Source organism: Abrus precatorius, unplaced genomic scaffold (assembly GCF_003935025.1).
Source record: "Abrus precatorius isolate BTA unplaced genomic scaffold, Abrus_2018 Scaffold12, whole genome shotgun sequence".
In the NCBI taxonomy this organism is placed as follows: Eukaryota; Viridiplantae; Streptophyta; class Magnoliopsida; order Fabales; family Fabaceae; genus Abrus; species Abrus precatorius.
Window position 1 is genome coordinate 319092 of NW_020874314.1, and position 22180 is coordinate 341271.

Consider the following 22180-nt stretch of genomic DNA (forward strand, 5'->3'; position numbering starts at 1 on the left):
TTTTGTTGTACTTTTCAGATTTCTACACTTTATTGTTTTTGTTTGTTAATGATTCAAAAGACTCCAAATTCATTTAGCTCAAGTAGTTATTGATTTGTGAAGTGGTAATTGATAGAACTAATCCTTGAGGACGATACTTGGGACTCATATTGATTTCCAAATTTTATTACATGCTACAACTACCTAGTAGACTTGCTAGTTAGTTCTCTAATTTTTATGACAAGTTTTTGGCGCCGTTACCGAGGATTATTTACTTTCAATATCATTAATAGCAGAGAGATAGCTAGATGAAGCATTTCTTTTTGTTGTTTTGCTTTCTAATTTTTCTACAAATTGTCTAATTTTTCTGCATAATTTTTTTCCTGCATATTGTGAAGTTTTCTGCATAATTTTTTTTGTTGATTTCTGCATGAGTCGTTGCATTTTTTTTTGCATGGCTATTTAATTTTTCTACATAATTCATTTTTATTTCTGCATTTTGTTTTCTGGATAGATTCTGCATTATATTTTTTGTTGTTTACTGCATAACTTTTCTGCATTCTTTTACAATTTTCTACATAATTTCATTTTTCATTTTTCTGCATAATTGTAATTTTCATTTTGCATAATTTTCTATGTTTTCTGCATGTTTTGTTTTGTAATTTTTTACGTAGTTTTAGATTTCATTTTGCTTAGTTACTGATTTCATTTGAATTTTGTTTACTTTCTTTTTGTATGCAAGGAAAAACCAGAAAAATAAGTTGCTCTATTGTTTGATGGCAACCAGCATGTATTAGAATTTTCATCAAAGCCAAGTTGCAAGAACGAAAGCTTATGAAGCAGATGCTTTTTGATGAATCCACAATTTATAGATATTTTATCTAGCTTTTTATAGAATTTTAATATGAAAAATAGACTTAGAGATTGTAAATAACATAAAAACCTCATTTAGGTCAAATATTATAGCTTTCTTAATATTTGTCTTATTTCCACTAATTTTTGTCAATATATTTCGCAATTTTGATCATTTGAATAATTATGCAGGAAATTCTAGACAAATTTCATGAATTTTTGGCTCTGGAGAAAATATGAACTAAGAGTAATCACTCTCAAGTACTATAGTGATCACTCCAGGGAGCTGATTCCAAGTGGTAGGCCAGAGTAAACACTCTCAAAAGTGAGAGTGATCACTCCAGAGAGCTTCAGGATGAAGGGCCCTGCGCGTAAACACTCTCAGAAGTGAGAGTGATCACTCCAGAGAGCTTCAGGATGAATAGCTTTGTGCGTAATCACTCTCAGAAGTGAGAGTAATCACTCCAGAAAGGGAAAAATATGAAGTTACTGCGCGTAATCACTCTTGTTTACAGAGTGATCACTTTGGGGCCATGTCAGACTTAGTATATATAGATATTTAGAAATTAGGGTATGGACCTTTTTTCATAATTTTAGATTCTTTTGCCACTTTGGGAGCATTTTTGCAGAGCTTAGGATCCTTGGGTGACAGCCAAGGCCAATCTTAGGGTTTGATTTACAATTTTTCTTCACTTTCCTTTAATTCTTGCATTGATGTTATTGATTTCCCTTTGTTTTCATATTGAATTTGTAAGACCCATCCTTATGGAGGGCTAAACTTTCTTGTAATCCTTAGTGAGTTCATGGATTCTTGAATTCCTGGGTATGAATGTCAATATAATTCCCTTTCCTTTATGAATTTATATCTCCCAACTCTTTGAATTGAATTAATGTTTGAATGAGGGGGACATTGGTTAATTAACCCTAATTTGTTTTAATGAAATTCTTAACTTGGTTTGCTTAATCCTAAGTTAGTTTCTAAGGTTGCGTAATCTTAGGGAAAAGGGTTGGAGCCCATGTAAATTGCTTAATTCATATGGGACTTTGAAGTTAATTCTTGCTTTTTGAGTTACCCTAATTCGGAGGAAGAGGAAAAGTATTGAATCTTGAGAGGGATAGGGATAGAATTACATGAACAAACTAAGGATTACACATTTCATTGATTGGATTCATTAATTTCATCACTTGCCTTTACATTAAAATTGGAAACACAAAACTCCCTTGTTTTAATTACTTTCATAGTAAATGTTTACAACATGTTCAATGTATGTTACAAACCAAAGTCATCAGAGACAACCTAGGCTTGAATCCTAGATACTACAAATTTTTCTGCATATTTTGATGAAGGTTGATGACAAAACTTTATGCAAAACGTGAAAATTATCTGTTCATCACTTTTGAAGCTTTAACTAATAATTTTCAAGCTGGAGTTGCCCAAACTAACCCTTTAGTGTGTGATTTTTACAGTGAAAATGATTTGAATGGAACCTATGATGTGTCTGCACCAGTATTTCAAGACCAAATCAATTATGGAGGAAATTTTTAGAGACCTGAATCTACCTTTTCTCATGTATATCAGTATCAAGCTAACATGAGTCAGCTACATTATGATTGGAATTAACAAATTTCTGTTGCAACAACACCATTCTTCAGTCCTCAATTTTCATAACCTTATTTTCAAGCATCTTATTCTCAACTTCACGGAGGACAACAGTCTTCAAAGACTCTTCTAAACAGAAATAATGAACTTGAAGAAACTTTGCTCCAAATTATAGAGTTTACTTAATCAAGTTTCAAGAATTAAGAGGCATGCATGGAGAAGATGGAGATGCAAATAGAACAAATTTTAGAACAATTGTTAAATAAGAATGATGAGAAATTGCTTAGCAACACAATGGTAAACCCAATAGAGCAATGGCAAGCTGCTTTCACAAGGAGTGAGGTGGAAATTTCAAGTACTAAAGCTGCTGAGAAAAAGGAAGTATTAGATAAATTTGAAGAGAATAGTGATCAAGATAATCAACAAGACGATTGCAAGGAAAAACAACTAACTCTTTTAAGAGAGTGTAAGGGAAAATAACCAAAGGATTACAACAAGACACAACCTGAAAAAAGAACCAAAAAGTGGTTGTTTGAAGATGCATCTAAGCCAATAGATGAAGCTAAATGCAAAAAGCTTCCATTTCCTCAAGGACTGCAGAATTCTAAGCAGGAAAAACAAAATGATGATTCTATTTTAAGGGAGATCCTTGCTGGAATTAGATATGAAGATAATAAAAAGCATGAAAGGAAGCTCCCTGAGTATATCAAACTACTTGAAGTCTCTCCACTTTTATTTCATCCAGGTTCTAAATTAAATGAAGAGCTACAAATTGGTGAGAAAAAGGGAAACATTTAAAGATAGAGCATGACCTATTATCATCAAAATCATGTCTTAGAATCAAAGATCAATAGGTGTCAAGCTAGTGACGTTAAAAGAGCGCTTTGTGAGAGACAATTCACAATTCTTTCCCTTTAGATTTGTTAATTTCTAGTTTTTTTTTATTTCATTTTTTACATGATCTGAATTTCTGGTTGTAGGTAATAATTTTTTTTTTTTGGAGTAAAAGTGTCAATCTATAGAGGAGTTTTTTGAGTTGGAGTGCTAGAACATCTATTTTCCTCAACATAACCACAGATGCTTTAGGATTATTTCTCTGTTCCTTTCTAAATTTCTGACCTTTAAATTTTGATAGAATTTAGATTAATTTTAAACTTTGGTTAATTTTGAATTTTAGAATTCTGGAGTGCTAGAACATCCATTTTAGAATTTTGGTTAATTCACACTTCTTTTTGAATTTTAGTATGATGGAGTAGCTAATTTTGAGTTTTCATAGAATTAAATGTGTATAATCTGAGTTTTGATTTTGTAGGTGTTAATTCAAGCAAGAATGAATGAGACAAAGTGATGAAACTGTGTTTAAAAGGATGTTTATCAATTGAGTAGTCAATTTGAGGAAGAAGAGTTAAGGCACATAGCCTGTTTTCTAAAGTTTGATCACTTAAGTGGACACTTTGATCACTTAAAGTTGCCACGTGTAACATCTTGCACTTTGATTTAAATAAAATGAGATTTATTAAAGTATAATTGGAATAGATTTGAATGAAATTCATATTTTAAAAAAATATGACATCATGCTGACGTCACGTACGCGTACAGTTTGTGTACAGTACGCGTGCACAGTGTTTCCAGCATGAATAGTGACCGCTGGCGTGAACAGTACGACAGTGAATAGTAATTCCAACGGTGAACAGTAAATTTAAAAAATTTTCTATAAAAAAGGAGATTTCACACGAAATTTTCATTTCTTCACTCCTATCCAAGGTTCTCAAAGGTTCCAAGGTTATATCTCACCATTTTCTCTCATACTAAACCCTCCGAAACTTAGATTTCTCTTTTGATATGTGATTGCAGTATTTTCTAATGAGAAAACACTTGACCTAGTGCTTATCATGCCTAATGAATTGGACCTTAAATGTAGCATGTTATAACTAAATGGAAATTGGATCAAGTTCATACACAACATATGTGTTCCTAAATGCCTAGAATAAAAAACTATAACAAAAGATCTATGTCTATATTACCACAATTCAAAAGAATATAAGAAAATCCGAATCCTACCAAGTCTTATATGTAAAAAGAATGAGATACACGAAATTTTAAGGGGACAAAAGACACTTAATGTCCAATCGACTTGTGTTATCCCCCAATTAAGTGGTAGTTCCTTAGGAAACACAACCTTAAAATTCCCTAGAAGAGAAGGAGTAGTGGCAAGATTCAAAGGACTTATATGGCATTCTTGGCAAGGAATCCCTCCTTGAGACTTAAGGCAAGCTTATATTTGCCCTCATATCTTGAAACTTTCTTTTTCTTGGGCTTTTTGTCCTTGGACAAGCCCTCAGCCTCTTTTTCTTTATCTCTCTTGATTTTCATTTTTAATTGATCCTCCATTATTTGCCTTGGTGTTAAGGGATGTAGAAGATACTTCTTACTATTATGAGTAAAAGAGAGAATGTTGGTAAAGCCATCATGATGGACCTTCCTATCAAATTACCATGACCTACCTAAAAGAATATGACCCGTCTCTATGGGAACTACATCACACAAAACCTCATCTTTATATTTCCCAATGGAGAAAGTTACCCTAACTTGCTTATCAATTAGGAGTTCACCCTCTTGGTTTAGCCATTGAAGCTTATATGGTTTAGGGTGAGGAATAGTGGTAAGGCTAAGCTTACTAACCTTTGGGAGGCATAATTGGTGCAAGAAACCCCATCAACTATTAGGGAACACAAATTTCCTAAGACATAACATCTAGTATGGAAAATATTTTCTCTTTGTGAGTCATCTAACTCACGGCTATGGCTTCCTAATAGTCTCCTAGCTACTAGTAAGTCACCGTCACTACCCCTAAGGTCTTCACAAAAACTAGAGTGTTCACTTTCACTTGAGGAGGAGGAAGAGGATGAAAGATCCTCACTAGTACTAGTATAGCAATCCCTTCCCTTGAGTATCATGGTTTTCTTTGTAGGGCATTGGGATGCAATATGACCTTGTCCCAAACACTTAAAGCATTTGATTGAACTACTCTTTTCCTTTTCTTGTTTTGGAGTGTTCCTAGTGGTTTGAGAATTGTTTTTGTCAAAATTTTTTGTTCTTTTTCTTTATCTTGAGGGTTTTGTGTAGGGTCTTTTCTAGCCTTGTAGGACTTACCCTCTCTCTTGTTTTTGTCCTTTCAGCTTTGGGTGGAGGATTCCCCCTTAGTGGAATATTTCCTACTTCCTCTTTCTTGGAGTTGTGCCTCAACCCTAATGGCTAAATGCACTAACTCATCTTAATCTACATGGGGAAGTAACTCAACCTTTCTTTTTATGTCTCTATTTAGGCCATTTATGAATCTCGTCATTGTTGTTTCATTATCCTCTTGTACATTAGCCCTATTTAGAGAAATTTCTAAGTCTTTATGGTAGTCTTCTACACTTTTCAACCCTTGATTTAGTCTTTGGAGTTTAGCAAGTAACTCACTCCTATAATATGTAGGGACTGATAAATGCATTCTATACTTGATCCTACATTGTAATTCATGAATGATAATTGAGAGTTTTAAGCTATTCATTGAGAAAATTTACTATTATTAATTTCATTTTATTCATATTTCAAGAAAAAGGATCAAGAAGTGAAAGCTTTAAAAGATATTGGGATTTGAAGCACATAAAGAACCAGATATATACACGAGAAAGTACACGCTCGTGTATATGAGTGTATATCTCACTGGTTGCATGAATCAAGAACACAATGAAGCCAGTGATATACACAGGCAAGTACATGCCTGTGTATATGAGCGTGTATCTCACTGGTCGCGTCAATTGAAGTGTATCATCAAAACCAGAGATGTACACGGTCAAAGTACATGGGCATGTACTTTTAATGAAAGCTATGAAATACAATTTTAGAGACCAGAGATGTACACGGCCAAAGTACATGGCCGTGTACATGGGCGTGTACTTTTCAAGAAAGCTGTGAAGTACAATTTTTAGAGACCAGAGATGTACACGAACAAAGTACATGGCCGTGTACTTTTAACGTGCGTTAGAATTTAAATTTTTGCGAGAAGATGAGCTCTTGGGCTATTCATATAAAAGGAAACTTGGCACAGAAACCTAGGGGACACTGTTTTGAGGAGAAGAAAGACTCAGAGACGGCTGGAGGATGGGATCAAGCACTTTTATTCATCTCTTTTGTAATTTTAGTTTCAAGACGTTTAGGTTCTAATTTTCCTTTGAGTATCTAGACGTAATGAATCCTAACTGACAAAATTTTTTGGAATTCTTCTAATGCTATTTCATGTTCTTTTCTCTTGGGTTTAATTGAGTAGTATCAATTGTCTTCCATCTTGTTTTCTTGTTTGAATTTGAGTAAAATTCCTGCATGAAATTAACATTGCTCAATTAAAAGGACTTGAATGTATTTCTAGAGATAGAAAGACGTAAGTTTTCTGTATTAGGATTAACCCTAATTATGGAATTCATAATGAACTTAATGCAACCTAGGGGTATTAATTAAGGAAGAGATTCTGATTGATCAACCGAGGGTTAGGAATCATTATCCTTGAGAAAGGTATTGATTTAATTCAAAATTTTCTACAGCGATAAGGGTTTGGAACTAAGTAGTTGAAGAAGAATTTTAGTTATTTGGACACATAGGAGGATTTACAGTCTAAATACTCACCTTTTCCCCTTGAATACCTTTAGTCATACTTTTCTATAATTTATTATCATAAGAAATTTGTTCCTTTTAATTTATTATTCTTCTATTTTTAGTAATTTTATCAACAAAAATTTATTTCTCATATTCATTAACAATTGCATAATTAAGGAAGTAATTCTTAATAACAGTCCCTGTGGATACGACACTTGATATTCTATTTTTCATAATATTACTCTGACAACGGGTACACTTGCCCAGTAATCGGTTTTTACACACCAAGTTTTTGGCGCCGTTGCCGGGGACTAGTTATTTAGGATTTCTCTGATTACGTCTTTACTAATTTTCTTTATTTCTTTAATCTTAAATTAATTTTTTTTTTTTACTTTTATTATTTTTTAGGAGCTGATTTTTCTAGTGCATGACCAGAACCCGTTCTGCTACATTATTCAAACTTGACTCTGAGATAGAGAGAACTTTGCAAAAAATTTGGAAAGAGAGATGACTGCTAGTACAGAAGGAAAACACAAAAAACCACATGGAAGGAATAGCGAACAATGAAGATCAACCAAGGACCATGTCCGATTATGCTCGTCCATCATTAATAGGAACAGAGTCTAGCATTGTCCGTCCGGATATGCAAGGGAATTTTGAAATAAAGCCCAATGTTATTGAGATGGTTCAACAGTTTGTCCAATTTGATGGGTTGCAAGACGAAGACCCCAATGCTCACATTACAAATTTTCTGGAAATTTGTGATACATTCAAGATCAATGGAGGTACTGATGATGCAATCTGCTTGAAGCTGTTTCCATTTTCTCTCAGGAGCAGAGCAAAATAGTGGTTGAACTCTCTCCCACGAGGATCTATCACTTCATGGGAGGCTATGGTAGAAAAATTCTTGGCAAAATATTTTCCTCCCACGAAAATTGCCAAGATGAGGAATGATATTTCTTCCTTCTACCAGTTGGAGTTAGAGACTTTATACGATATGTGGGAGAGGTTTAAGGAATTGCTGCGGAAGTGCCCACATTATGGGATTCCTGACTGGCTTCAAGTGCAAACCTTCTACAATGGTTTGAACCCAGCCACAAGACAAATGATAAATGCTGTAGCTGGAGGCACTTTGAATAGCAAGACACCAAGGGCTACATGATAAATCCACATTTTACTATATTTTTAGCCTAGTTTTTGTTAGTAAATAAGGAGTTAAATAGTAAATAAACTTGAAAATATCATAAAAATTGCATTAATATTAATAATTGTATAAATAGTTTAAAATTTTAGATTTTATTCCAATTCTGGATAATTTTGCTTAAAAAGACTTAATTTTGTGCAGAAGCTTGAGCTGAAGATGTCTGAGTTGAAGATTGAACCGAAGAAAGTAGAGGAATTGAACTTAAAAGATGAAGAATCAAGTGTTATGTGTTGGGCATAGCCACTTTGAGTGCATAGAGTTAACACTTTGAAGAAGAAAACTCATGAAGATCAAGAGAGTAGGTACTTCAAGTGATCAGAGTAACTACGTAATTGAGCGCGTAGCCACTTCAAGTGCCTAGAGTAGCTACGCAGTTAGCGTGTAGCCACTTTAAGTGCTCAGAGTGTCTACGCAAAAGTAACAGAATTTTAAATATCACTTCTATGTGTCAACTTTAGACGATTTGAGTTCCTAATTCAGTTATAGAAGCTTCTAGAAGACCTTTCATGCTATAATCCTCAGAGATTAAAGTGTGGAAGTGGAAAAGGCGGGAAAACATTATAAATAAAAGTTAAGAGTTCAGAATTGGAAGTCTTTTGCCATTTTTTGTTTTCTTTTCATTTCCACACCTTAGGAGAGTTAGAGAGGGAGATTAGGGGCGACTTCCAAGCTCTGGACCTTGAGGAATCAGGCTGGGGATTAAATTTATGAAGAAATTCTGCAGCTCCTCTTCTTCTAATCTTTCTCTCTCTTTTTCTTTTAGGAACATGTTCTGATTTCTTTTTGTTAGGGATCTATAGATCCAAATTTGATATTGTGATGTAATTTTGGATCTGGACCTTGAGGTTTTGATTGTATTGAGTATGTGATTCTGTTCTAAATGCAATTGTGAACTAATCCTTCATTCAATTGAACCTAGAGGAATCTTCATCAATGGAAATTGAGTTTATTTCTCAGATTTGAATCATATGCCTAGGTTATTGAGATCTTAGGAATAAGTATCATAATCTAGTAATCCTATAATTTCCAAAACTTAATGCAATATTTGATTGAATTTCACCTAAGGAATTAGTGAGGTTTAATTAGGTATTAGGATCAATGAGGCAAGGAATTGTCCTTTGGTTATAGAAGTGAAATTGATTATCAATCAATTAGAATTCTTAAGAGTCCAGAATATGATTACATTGCAATTGAAAGTCTGGTGAAATGATTCCTTACTATTTTCCACATAGCATTTTAATACAAAATTCGTATTCTGTTTTGCTATATTTTTCAGATTTCTGCACTTTATTGTTTTTGTTTGTTAAATGATTCAAAACACTCCAAATTTGTTTGGCTCAACTAGTTATTGATTTGTGAAGTGGTAATTGATAGACCTAATCCCTGAGGATGATACTTGGGGCTCATATTGAATTCTAAATTTTATTACTTGCTACAACTACCTAGTACACTTGGTAGTTAGTTCTCCAATTGTGTGACAAGTTTTTGGCGCCGTTGCTGGGGATTATTTACTTTCAATATCATTAGTAGTAAAGAGATGGCTAGATTGAGCATTTCTTTTTGTTATTTTACTTTCTAATTTTTCTGCTAACTTTCTAATTTTTTTCGCATAATTTTTTTTCTTACATTTTGTGTAGTTTTCTGCATAATTTCGTTTTGCATTTTTCTGCATAGTTGTAAATCTCATTCTGCATAAATTTCTATATTTTTGCATGTTTTGTTTTGTAATTTTTTGCATCGTTTTAGATTTCATTTTGCTTAGTTATTGATTGCATTTGAATTTTGTTTACTTTCTTTTTGTATGCAAGGAAAAACCAGAAAAATAAGTTGCTCTATTGTTTGACAGTAACCAACATGTATCAGAATTTTCATCAAAGCCAAGTTGCAAGAACAAGAGCTTATGAAGCAGATGCTTTTGAAGCTTTAATTAATAATTTTCAAGCTAGAGTTGCCCAAACTAACCCCTTGGTGTGTGATTTTTACAGCGAAAGTGATTTTAATGGAACCTATGATGTGGCTGCACCAGAATTTGAAGAAGAAATCAATTATGGAGGAAATTTTCAAAGACCTGAATCTACCTTTCCTTATGTATATCAATATCAAGCTAACATGAGTCAGCCATATTATGATTAGAATCAACAAATGATTGCTGCAACAACACCATTCTCCAGTCCTCAATTTTCATAGCCTTGTTTTCAAGTATCATATTCTCAATCTCAAGGAGGACAGCAGCCTTCAAAGACACTTCCAAACAGAAATAATGAACTTGAGGAAATTTTGCTCCAATTCATGGAATTTACTCAATCAAGTTTAAAGAATCAAGAGGTATTCATGGAGAAGACGGAGATGCAAATAGGACAAATTTCAGAACAATTGTTAAATAGGAATGATGAAAAATTGTCTAGCAACACCATTGTAAATCCAATAGAGCAATGCCAAGCTACTTTCACAAGAAATAAGGTGGAAATTTCATGTCCTAAAGCTGCTGAGAAAGAGAGAGCATTAGATAAATCTAAAGAAAACAAGATTCAAGATAAGCAACAAGAGGATTGCAAGGGAGTCTAGTTAAATATTTTAAAGAAAGAAGAACCACAGGACAGCAGCAAGACACAACCGAAAAGAACCAAAAAGTGGTTGTTTGAAAATGCATCTAAGCCAATAGATGAAGCTAAACACAAAAAGCTTCAATTTTTTAAAGGAGTGCAGAATTTCAAGCAGGAAAAACAGAGGGATGATTCTGTTATAAAAGAAGTCCTTGTTGTAGTGTGATAGCATGCATTATTTGTGCACATTTTCAATCCTTTAGAGTGTGTAAATTACCTTTCATGTTCCCTTATTTCACAAATTATGGCATTTCCTAGTTAATTGGATGATAGGAACTAAATTTCAATTAATGTCTAAATTCTGTTTTCAGACCTGCACTCACTGTTTTGATCGTAACTTTTTCCATAGATGTCCGTTCAGTCTGATTCTAGTTGCATTGGATTCCTCATTTTCTGGGATACAAAATTCATATGCATATCGTCCAAATTGGATCTGTTTTCTATTTTCAATGAATTTTTAAAGTTAGGAAAATTGTGCAGGAAATTTTGTATTCGAATTTTGTTCTTGTAATTTCATTTCATTTGTATTAACATTTCATTAGCTTGTAATTTGGGCTGTTTAATCACACTTGTGGGCCCTTTCTTTTTAGTGTTGGATCTGATTATAAGTGGTGCCTATTAATATGTTAGAGGCTCCACTTTACAAACGGTTTTTTTGGTTTTTGTTTTGACACACTTTTAAAATTCAGTTTTGGTTCCTAAAATTCTCTCTCGAATTCTCTCTCTTCTCTTGGTGTGACTTTTTGTTTTCTTCTCTCTTCTTCTCTCTTCTTGACTTGGCTGAGCATTGGATTCAATGGAAGGCTAGGCTTCTTGGATTGATACACAAGGAATAGGGAATTGCAAGGAAGATTCAAGTGGCTCCAAGTTTGAATTCTCTTTTCTCCTCTTCTCTTTCGTTTTTCAAGATATGGATAACGTTTGGGGATAGGAATTGAATTGAATTGCGATTGTAGTTTGATTCATGAAATTGAATTAGATTGATAGATCTATTAGTCAAATTTGTAATCTAGTTTGTTAGCAAATTCGATTGAATTAGTTAATGGATTAGATGTTCAAATTAGGGAAACAATGAAGGATGTTGTTTGCATGAACCTATGACTTGTGGATCAATTAATTCTCATTAGATTTCTCTTTTATTCCAGAATTTTATGCGTTTGATCAGATTATTCTTAAACTCTCAAAATTCCACAATCTTTTGTTTCATTTTAACAATTCGGCAAAGAAGAATTAGATACAAACGTGTCCTCGAGAATTCGACCTTGGTTGACATTATTCTACAAATAATTGCGAAAACCTTGTGCATTTGATAAGTGTTCGACAAAGCTGTATCACAGTGACATATGAAGACAATGAAAAGGAGGGAAAGAAACTTAATGAGCATACCAAACTGGTGGAAGTCCCTCCACTTTTATTTCTCTCAAGTTCTGAATCAAATGAAGAGTTGCAAGTTGGTGGAAAAAAATGGGAAATATTTAAAGATAGAGCAAGAGCTGTTATCGTCAAAATCATCTCTTAGAATCAAAGATCAATAGGCGTCAAGCTAGTGACGTTAAAAGAGCGCTTTGTGAGAGGCAACTCACACTTCTTTCCCTTTAGATTTTGTTAATTTCTGGTTTTTTATTTCATTTTTTTACATAATCTCAATTTCTGGTTGTCGGTAATAATTTTTTTTGGGAGTAAAAGTGTCAACCTATAGAGAAGTGTTCTGAGTTGGAGTGCTGGAACATCCATTTTCCTCAGCATAACCACATAGATACTTTAGGATTATTTCTCTATTCCTTTATAAATTTTTGACCTATAAATTTTGATAGAATTTAGATTAATTTCAAATTTTGGTTAATTTTGAAATTTAGAATTCTGCATGCTTCTGAATTTTTAGTATGATGGAGAAGTTAATTCTAAGTTTTCATAGAATTAAATGTGTATAATTTGAGTTTTGATTTTGCAGGTGTTAATTCAAACAGAGAAGAATGAGACAAAGTGATATAATTGTGTTTAAAAGGATGTTTATTAATTGAGTAATCACTTTGAGGAAGAAGAGTTGAGGTGCAGGGGTTGTTTTCTAAAGTTTGATCATTAAAGTGAACACTTTAAGTGCATAAAGTGTGCACGTGCAACTGCGCGCTACTACTCTCGCCATTTGAAGTGAACACGCGCAACTTTGAATGGACACTCAAACTACTTGAAGTGAACACGTGCAAGGGTACCTGAGAAAAATTGAAGAAGAGGCTCCTGCGTGGCTACTTCAGGCGTTTGAAGTAGCTATGTGCATGTTTGAGTAGCTACTCTACCCGTTTGAAGTAGCTACGCGCATCTGAACGAAGCAAGGGCACAGCTACTCTACCCATTTGAAGTAGCTACGTATATTATATTTCATTTACATGACTCCAACGTGTTCACTTTCCCCCATTTAAAATTTCTACCTAGTCTGCGTAGCTACTTAAAGTGCTAAGAGTGATAACGCAGAACCGCAAAACCCTAAGCTCTCAAAACCCTAGCCCTAAAATTTGATTTTCCTACCTATCATTGGGTACCTTTGTGTTGATTATCTGTAGTACCATTACTTACGAGTAGGATTACGTCATTATTGCACTCCAATTCTAGGTAATTCTTCCTCTAATTTTGAATTTTCTGATTAAGGTTCTTGAAGGGGATGAATTGGGAAAAATTTGGGAATTTTGATTGACGGTAAATTCTATGAAATTGTTGATTCGAATAGGTAATTAAAGGGTGAGAGAGTTGATTCCGTGCTGAAATTATCATTTTTAATTGAGATTCAACACTGAATTAGGGTTTTTCCACATGAACATGATGTTGTGTTTGGTATTTGAACATAGGGCTTATTCTCTACGAATTTAATTGTGATTGGACTGCATTGTGATGTTAGAAATTGTGTACATACACTTTGCATAATTCTGAAATAATTTTTTTTTATAATTGTCTGTGCAGAAAAGGTTTTCATAGTGAATTTTGTGGGTGTTAATGTAAATTTTGGTTGCTGTAATGGATTGATTATGATGTTCTGAATTACTGGTTACTGTATTGCATTTCACTACTCTGAAATTCACATTTTTATCATTGATCACATTGCATTACGTTACCACACTGCACATGATTGATTAAAATTTGAGTTGAGCTTGAATGCTATTCTGCACTCTGTATTGCTGAAATTTGATGATTTGTACTTGATTCATGATGCATACAGTCTTAGGACAACATTTTCTCCGTAATTTGAGTTAGAAAAAGTGCTTAGTTTGCTGAAATATTTGCTGCAATTTTGACAAATCTTGAAACTCATTCTTTCCATACTTAATTTGTGATTTCAGCTGAAATATGGCTAGCACACATAGAGGAAATCTTAGATCAAGGAGACGCAAATTTGCAGGTACCTCAATCAAAGGCTATACTAGATCATGATCCAAGATTCAAAAGCAAAGCTCATGAGAACTACATAAAGGCAAATATTTCGAGAGGAAGATAGTTTGATAAATCCATATTTTACCATGTTTTAGCATAGTTTTTGGTTAATAATTAGGAAAATAGTTCTAAAATAAACTTGAAAAGATCACAAAAATAATATAATTAGTATAAATTGTTTGTTTTGTTGAAATATTAAAAATTGTTTAAATTTTTGTAGGAGTTCATGCAAAAAGATGAAAAGTTGTCGAAAGTTGATAAATCCATATTTTACCATGTTTTTAGCATAGTTTTTGGTTAATAATTAGGAAAATTGTTCTAAAATAAACTTGAAAAGATCACAAAAATTAAATAATTAGTATAAATTGTTGTTTTGTTGAAATATTAAAAATTGTTTAGATTTTTGTAGGAGTTCATGCAAAAGATAGAAAGTTGTTGAAAATGCTTAAAGGAAGGATTAAAAGCTGAAATTAAAGAAGAAAAGTGAAAGAATCAAGCTTGAAGAAATCCTAAGAGCTGGGCGTTACAACTCCAAGTGATTGGCGTTTGAACGTGGAAAGAAGAAAATACAGCACTGTGTCTGCGTGGCTACTTTGAGTGATGTGTGTTAACACTCCAGCAATTGTAACTGGATAACTGCCATTGTGTTGAAACGTATATCACTTGGAGCTTTGGCGCGCAATAGAGAGTGGAAACTCATAACAGATGGCGTAGCAACGCAGAGCTGAGCATATGGAAGAAGCATTCATTGAAGTGATGTGCGTTGAAACGCACATCACTTGAAGCCTTGGCGCGCAACTGAGAGTTGCAACTCACATCACTTGCAGCCAAGGCGCACCACTGCGCGCCTTCACTCCAGTCACTGCGCGTTTTAGCGCAAAACTCTGCAATTTTTATAACTTTTTCGTCTCGCCAATTCTGGATGTTTGGAGCTCTTGTATCACTTTTAGAAGATTCCAGAATACTTAGGGATAACTAACTTTCAAAATTCCAAGGGTGAAGTCGAAGTATTAGAGGAACTCTATAAATAGGAATTAGAAACTTAGAAAAAGAGCTTTTTGTCATTTTTTAGTTTTTGGTATTCAGTTGTAACTGTTTTAACTTCCAAGGGAAGTCAGAGGGAGAAGAGAGGAGCGACTTTTGTTCTTCTTTGCTAGAGGAATCTGGGAGAAGACAAAGTTATGGAGATGGCTCTCTGCTTTTCATCTTCTTTTCTTCTTGCTTCTCTTTATTTCATTGTAATGTGTTTCTAACTCTTTTTGTTAGGGATTTATGAATCTAGAATTGATATATTGATTTCGTTTTGACTCTGAATGTTGTTCGCATTCTAACACTAGCAAGTGCACTAGGATTGCAGCAAGTAATGAGTAAATTTAAGATCCAAATATCGTCTCCACAAGGAATTTAGGTTTCAAGTACCACTTCACAGAATTATAACCAATTGAGCCATACAAATTTGAAAGGAGAGTTGTAACATACAAAAGTAATAAACCAAAACAATTAATAGTAGAGAAAAACATGCAGAAAATAGATCAATGAATGCAATGTGAGATTAGAAATGAATTGAAAGGTAGTAAGGAATTTACTTCACAAGAATGTCAATATTAATTCAATTATGCTTCTGAAAATTCAAGAACTTGATTAATTGACAATCAGTTTTGCATATCAATAGCCAAAGGTTAATCCCTTAACTCATTGACCCTAATAGGCAACTAAACCACCCTAATCCCTTAGGTGAAGTTCAATTTCAAGTTGCATTAAGACTTAGAACCTTAAGATTGCAGAATTAGGTCCCCTTATCCCTAAGAAATCCCTAAATTCTGATTGCAAACTCAGATCAGAGATTCAAATCCAACTTCCATTTGTAAATGTTCCTCTTTGATGAACCATACGAATTTTCATTCATAGATTGCAAGAAAAGCATAATTCACAATTCAATTAATCCAAGAACTCAAAATTCAGAAGCAAGAATCAAATCAATACATCAATTCGAGTTTCGTAAACCCCTAACTACAAGAAAACTACTCAGACATGGGAGAAGAGGAAGAGAAAGAAGAAGAAGAAGAAGAAAAACTCCAAGAAGCCATGGCCAGAAGCTCCAATCCGATTCCTCTTTGTGGAAGCTTCAAGACTTGACCCCAATCTTCTCTCTCAAGCTCTCTCAACGAGATCTAACAGAAAAACAAAAAAATAAAACTAAACTCCAAAAAATCTGCACGTTTCTGTTATTTATAGAATTTTCCAGATTTGCGCGTTATCACTTTTATGAGAAATAGTAGCCACGCAGAAGGTTTATGGTTGCGCGTTAACACTTTTATGAGAAAAAGTGACCACGCGCAACTTTCCTGATATTGAAGGCTCTCTGGAACTATCACTCTTGCTGATAAAAGTGACTACGCAAAGCTCAAGTGGTTGCGCGTGATCACTCTTATGAATAAAAGTTATTACGCGCAACTCGCCAGGTTGAAGGCTCTCTGGAACGTTCAGTTTCGCTGATAATAGTGATCACACAGAGCTTTTCCTGATATTTGCCTCTCTGGAACACTCACTTTTACTAATAAAAGTGATAACGCCCAACATGTTGAGTCTGAGACTTCACAGGATCTCTCACTTTCCCTAGCAGAAGTGATAATGCCCAAGCTTTCTTCTTCTCTGAACTCCGGAGTGATCACTTTTACTGACAATAGTGATCACTCCCAGTCTTCACTTTCTTCGTCTTGTGTTTTTGGAGTCCAGACTTGCTTCCTTCCTCTTCCTTGTCATCAAGCCTCCATTTTCATGAACCTTGCTCGAATTATTCCTTCAAAAACAAGATTAAAAACTTAATTCCTAAGCAAAAATTCCACAATTGCTAAGATAACTACAATTTTAAAGAACACTTCAATTCATTCTCTTTTTCTGAGTTTTTCTGCTTTCTTCATATATTTTTCTTATCAACTGTGTTAGAATTATGCTAAAATATCAGTAAAAATATGGATTCATCACTGAACTTTGAGTATTTGATTTGATTGAGGAATTAATTCTGTGTTTACTTGATCTTTGAATGGAAATTCAATTGATTAATCAAAAAGTAACCTTCACTAATGGAAATTGAGTTTGTTGCTTGGATCTGAATTAATTCCCAAAACTATTTATTTTCTTAGGAATAAGTGATCTTAGTTTTGCAATCTTTTGGTTCTAATTCGTAATGCAATATTGAACTAAATTTGGCCTAAGGAATTAGGGAGATTTGGTTGAATATTAGGACCAATGAATTGAGGAATCAATCTTTAGTTATTGTAAAGAGAAACCGATTGTCAATCAATCAATTGCTTGAATGTTCAGAGGCAGAATTGAATTGATATTAATATTCTAGTGAAATAAATTCCTAACTTTTCTTCCATTCATAATTCATTCAAATATTACAAATTAACATTCTGTTTTTAACAATATCTCATTTCTTTAATTCTGAAATTTATTTTCTTGCATATTGAAATCTATTCAATGAATTGTTTGGTGCAAATGGTTATTATCTTGTGAATTGGTGATTAAAAATAAGATCCTAGAGGACGATACTTGGGACTCAATCTGATTTTCACATTTTATAACTTGCTACAACTACCTAGTACACTTGCTACTAGTGAATTACACGATTTAAGTACTACGATAGAAAATGTGTATCAAGTTTTTGGCACCGTTGCCAGGGATCTTAGTTTTTAACATCATTAGTAACTAGAGGATAGCTAGATTGTAATATTTATTTTCTATTTTTAATTCAGTTCTATTTGATAGTTCAATTTCGTATTAAGTTTTGGTAGTGATTTTACATATATTAGTTGTTGTAATTTTAATTTTTGAATACTGCATTGTTGTTCTCTTTTTAAATAATTAGAGGTTATCTTTTAACTCTTGAAGAATATTTGGATTGTAGATTCTCTGTACTTTATTGCTCTGTGTTCTAATCAAAGTTCAAGTATTAATGTTTGTGTTTAGTTTTCCTTGTGTTATATGCGTGGGAAGAATAAAGACAAATATGTTGTTGTATTTGATCCGGACATAGACAGAACTTTGAGAAGGATAAGGAATGACTTGAGAGCAGAGAACTCGGCTAAAAAGAACCAGAATTCGCAGTTTACACCTTCTTCACCAAACTCAATAGAAAAACAAGTCAATTCTCCAACTTCATTTGTAAATTCAGAAACAAAGATGGTTGAACCACATAGACAAAGGACTTTAGGAGACTATGGAGTACCTAATATGCATGGATACAGTTCTTCTATTGTCAGACCAACCATTCAAGCTGATGAATCCATATTTTGACTAATATTTTAGTATAATTCTAACACATTTGATAAGAAAAATATATAAAGAAAGCAGAAAAACTTAGAAAAAGAGAAGGAATTGAAGTTTGTTTAAATTTGTAGTTATTTTAGCATTTGTGAAATTTTTGCTTAGGAATTAAGTTTTTAATCTTGTTTTTGAAGGAATAAATTGAGCAAGGATCATATCCATGGAGGTTTGATGACAAGGAAGAGGAAAGAAGCAAGTCTGGACTCCAAAAACTCAAGAATAAGAAATTGTAGACTGGGCGTGATCACTATTATCAGTGAAAGTGATCACTTCAGAGCTCAAAGAAGAAGGAAAGCTCTGCGTAACCACTTTTATCATTAAAAGTGATAGTTCCAGAGAAGGAAAATATTAGGAAAGCTCTGCGTAACCACTATTGTCATCAAAAGTGATCGTTCCAGAGAGTCTTCAACTTGGCGAGTTGCGCGTAGTCACTTTTATCAACAATAGTGATAACGCGCAACTACCTTGGCTCTGCGTTGTCACTTTTATCATCAAGAGTGATAGTTCCAGAGAGCTCTCAATATCAGGAAAATGCGCGTAGCCACTATTTTTGGGAAAAGTGTTAACGCGCAACCAAAAACTCTCTGCGTAACTACTATTTCTCATAAAAGTGATAACGTGAAAATATGGGAAATTTTATAAATACAAGAAACGATCCGGAAAGAAGAGATTCTGTTCATTTTCAGTTTTTTTTAGTTAGTTTTTGGTTAGAGGAAGTGAGAGAGAGGAGTGGGGATTCAGATCTTGGAGCTTCACGAAGAGGAATTGGAGTGGAGCAAGGTTCCATGGCCTTTCTGAGTTTCTTCTTCTCTTCTTTTCTTTCTTTTTCTTCTTCTGCTGCCATGGCTGTGTAATTCGTTCATAGTTAGGGATTGTAGATCTGAAATGAACATGTTGAATTGATTTGGATCTGAATTTCAAGCTTTGGAATAGATTGAGTGATTGATTCTGAACTTCACGTGGAAATTGAATGGAAATTTGATTAACTAAATTCAGAAGAACTCTTGTCAATGGAAATTGAATTTGTTCTTCAGATCTGAACCAATCACTGAGATTATAGTTTTCTTAGGGATAAGGAACTTTGATCTTGCAATCCTTTGGTTTCTTACACTTAAAGCAATATTGAATTGAATCAGATCTAAGGAATTAGAATGGTTTAATTGAATGTTAGGTTCACTGAGTTAAGGAATTAACCTCTGAATAATATAATGTGAAACTGATTGTCATTCTTTCCAATTGCTTGTTAATTCAGAACTTTATTGGTTGAACATTGGAGTTTTGGTGAAGCAATTCCCTAGCTATGGTTTCTCCCTGTGTTATCACATAACTGTGTGTTCATTGTTCTATTTTCTGCAAGTTCATTTTACTTTTAATTGTTCCAGTTTGCTGTTATTAGATGTTACCACTCTCCTTACAATTTCGAAAAAGCTTAAATGGTTATAATTCTATGAAGTGATACTTGAATCTAAATTCCCTATGGAGATGATATTTGGATCTTAAATTTACTCATCACTTGCTGCAATCCTAGTGCACTTGCTAGTGTAGATTGCTAACAACAAGTTTTTGGCGCCGTTGCTGGGGAATTTTGCATTTCAATATCATTAGTAGTAGAAAAGTAACTAGATTGAGCATTTATTTTGTTGCTTTGCTTTCAAATTGCTTTCTGTATAATTTTGCTGCACCTTGTGTAATATTCTGCATAATATTTCTGTCTACTGCATAGAATTTTTACATCTTTGTTATCTGCATAATTTCAGTTTTCATTGTTCTTCATAGTTGTAATTGCCATTCTGCATATTTGTACATGATTTTACAATTCTGCAACTGCTAGATTTAAGTTTCTATATGCTTTTACTGATAGATTTTGCATGAATTCTGTTGTACATTTCTGAATATCAATTGTAGTCTAATTTTGCTTCAAACTGATTTGTATATGCGTGGTAAAAACAAGAATAAATCAATTCTGGTCTTTGATCCTGACATAGACATAACTTTGAGAAGATTGAGAAAAGAGTCTAGAGCAGAAAAAGCCATAGGGAGTGATAGTGAGTTAGAAGCTGTCCATTCTCCAGAATCTCAGAGTAATCCTAGAGTGAAAAGAACATTTACACCCTTGAGACAACCAAATCCAGCAATAGAAATGACAGAGCAGAACAGATTTAGAACATTAGGGGACTATGCTATATAATTAGGCCAACTATTCAAGCCAACCATTTTGAGATTAAACCTGCCCTACTACATTTAGTCCAACAGGATCAGTTTGCTGGAGGAAATTCTGATGATCCTAACCTGCATATTTCAAAAATTTTGCAGCTTTGTGACACCATAAGAATGAATGGAGTTAGTGAAGAAGCTATCAGATTGAGGCTATTTCCTTTTTCCTTGAGAGATAGAGCAAAATGTTGGTTACAAGCTCAACCACAAGGAAGCATCACAACCTGGACAGAACTTGTGAATAAGTTTTTAACTAAGTACTTCCCTCCATCCAAAGCTGCTAAGTTGAGAGGAGAAATTACATCCTTTGTGCAGCAAGAAGGAGAATCATTGTATGAAGCATGGGAAACATACAAAGAACTGCTTAGAAGGTGTCCACATCATTGTATTCTAGATTGGATGCAATTAGAGACTTTTTATAATGGGATGAATGCAGTAACAAGAACAATGGTTGATGCTGCTGCTGGAGGTTCATTAAATACAATGTCCTTGGAAGAAGCTCAAAGGATTATTGAGATGATGGCATCTTCAATGTATCAGAATTCAAACTCAAGGAATCAAGGAAGAAACTCTGGTCATGAAGCTAAAGTTCTGGAAACTTTTCTTGCACAAAATTAGCTACAAAATCAATTGTTTTCAGAATAATTAGCTGCCTTAACACAACAAATCAACAATCTGCAAACAGGGAGTATGCCTACCAGTCAGCTAAGTTGTGATTTTTGTGGAGGAAACCATGCAAATGGTGCATGTGAGGCATCCACAAATGAACCACAAGAGCAAGTGAATTATATGAATAATTTTCAGAGACAACAACCATTATATCCCCCTGGATTTCAATTTTCGAATAATAGAACTCAGCAGTATTCTAATTGGAATAATCAATATTCTGCTGCAAAGAATTCTAATTCAAATTTGCCTTTTTCTAATGCAGGTCCAGCAACACAACAACCTTATTTTCAGAGGAATTCATCCACTCATCCTCAAGGAAATCAAAAATTTTCCAGACTTATGAATGAGAGGTTGACTGAGATGGAAGAGACTATGCTGCAATTCATGAAGGTGACTCAAACAAGCTTCAAAAACCAAGAAGCCTCCATGAAGAAACTAGAGACACAGATCGGACAATTAGCTGAACAACTATCCAGCAGGGATGAAGGAAGATTTCCAAGCAATACAGTAATCAATCCTAAAGAACAATGTCAAGCCATAACTACAAGGAGTGGAGCTGTAGTTGCAAGCTCTAAACCAGCAGAAAAGAAAGTGAATGATGCAGCAGAGAGAAAAATTGAACAAGATCTGCAACAAGGAAATTTTAAGCTATTGAAGAAAGACCATTCAAAA

The 22180-nt window shown here is 33.9% G+C and overlaps 2 non-coding genes across 2 annotated transcripts; both read right to left on the minus strand.

The window, feature by feature from the left end:
• Nucleotides 1-8009: 8009 nt before the first annotated feature.
• On the minus strand, nt 8010-8116 carry LOC113856895. The gene has a single exon (XR_003503067.1). It is a non-coding gene; the product is annotated as a small nucleolar RNA R71 (small nucleolar RNA).
• A 13005-nt stretch (nt 8117-21121) lies between these two features.
• LOC113856892 lies at nt 21122-21228 on the minus strand. Its single transcript, XR_003503064.1, has one exon. It is a non-coding gene; the product is annotated as a small nucleolar RNA R71 (small nucleolar RNA).
• Between the last annotated feature and the right edge of the window lie 952 nt (nt 21229-22180).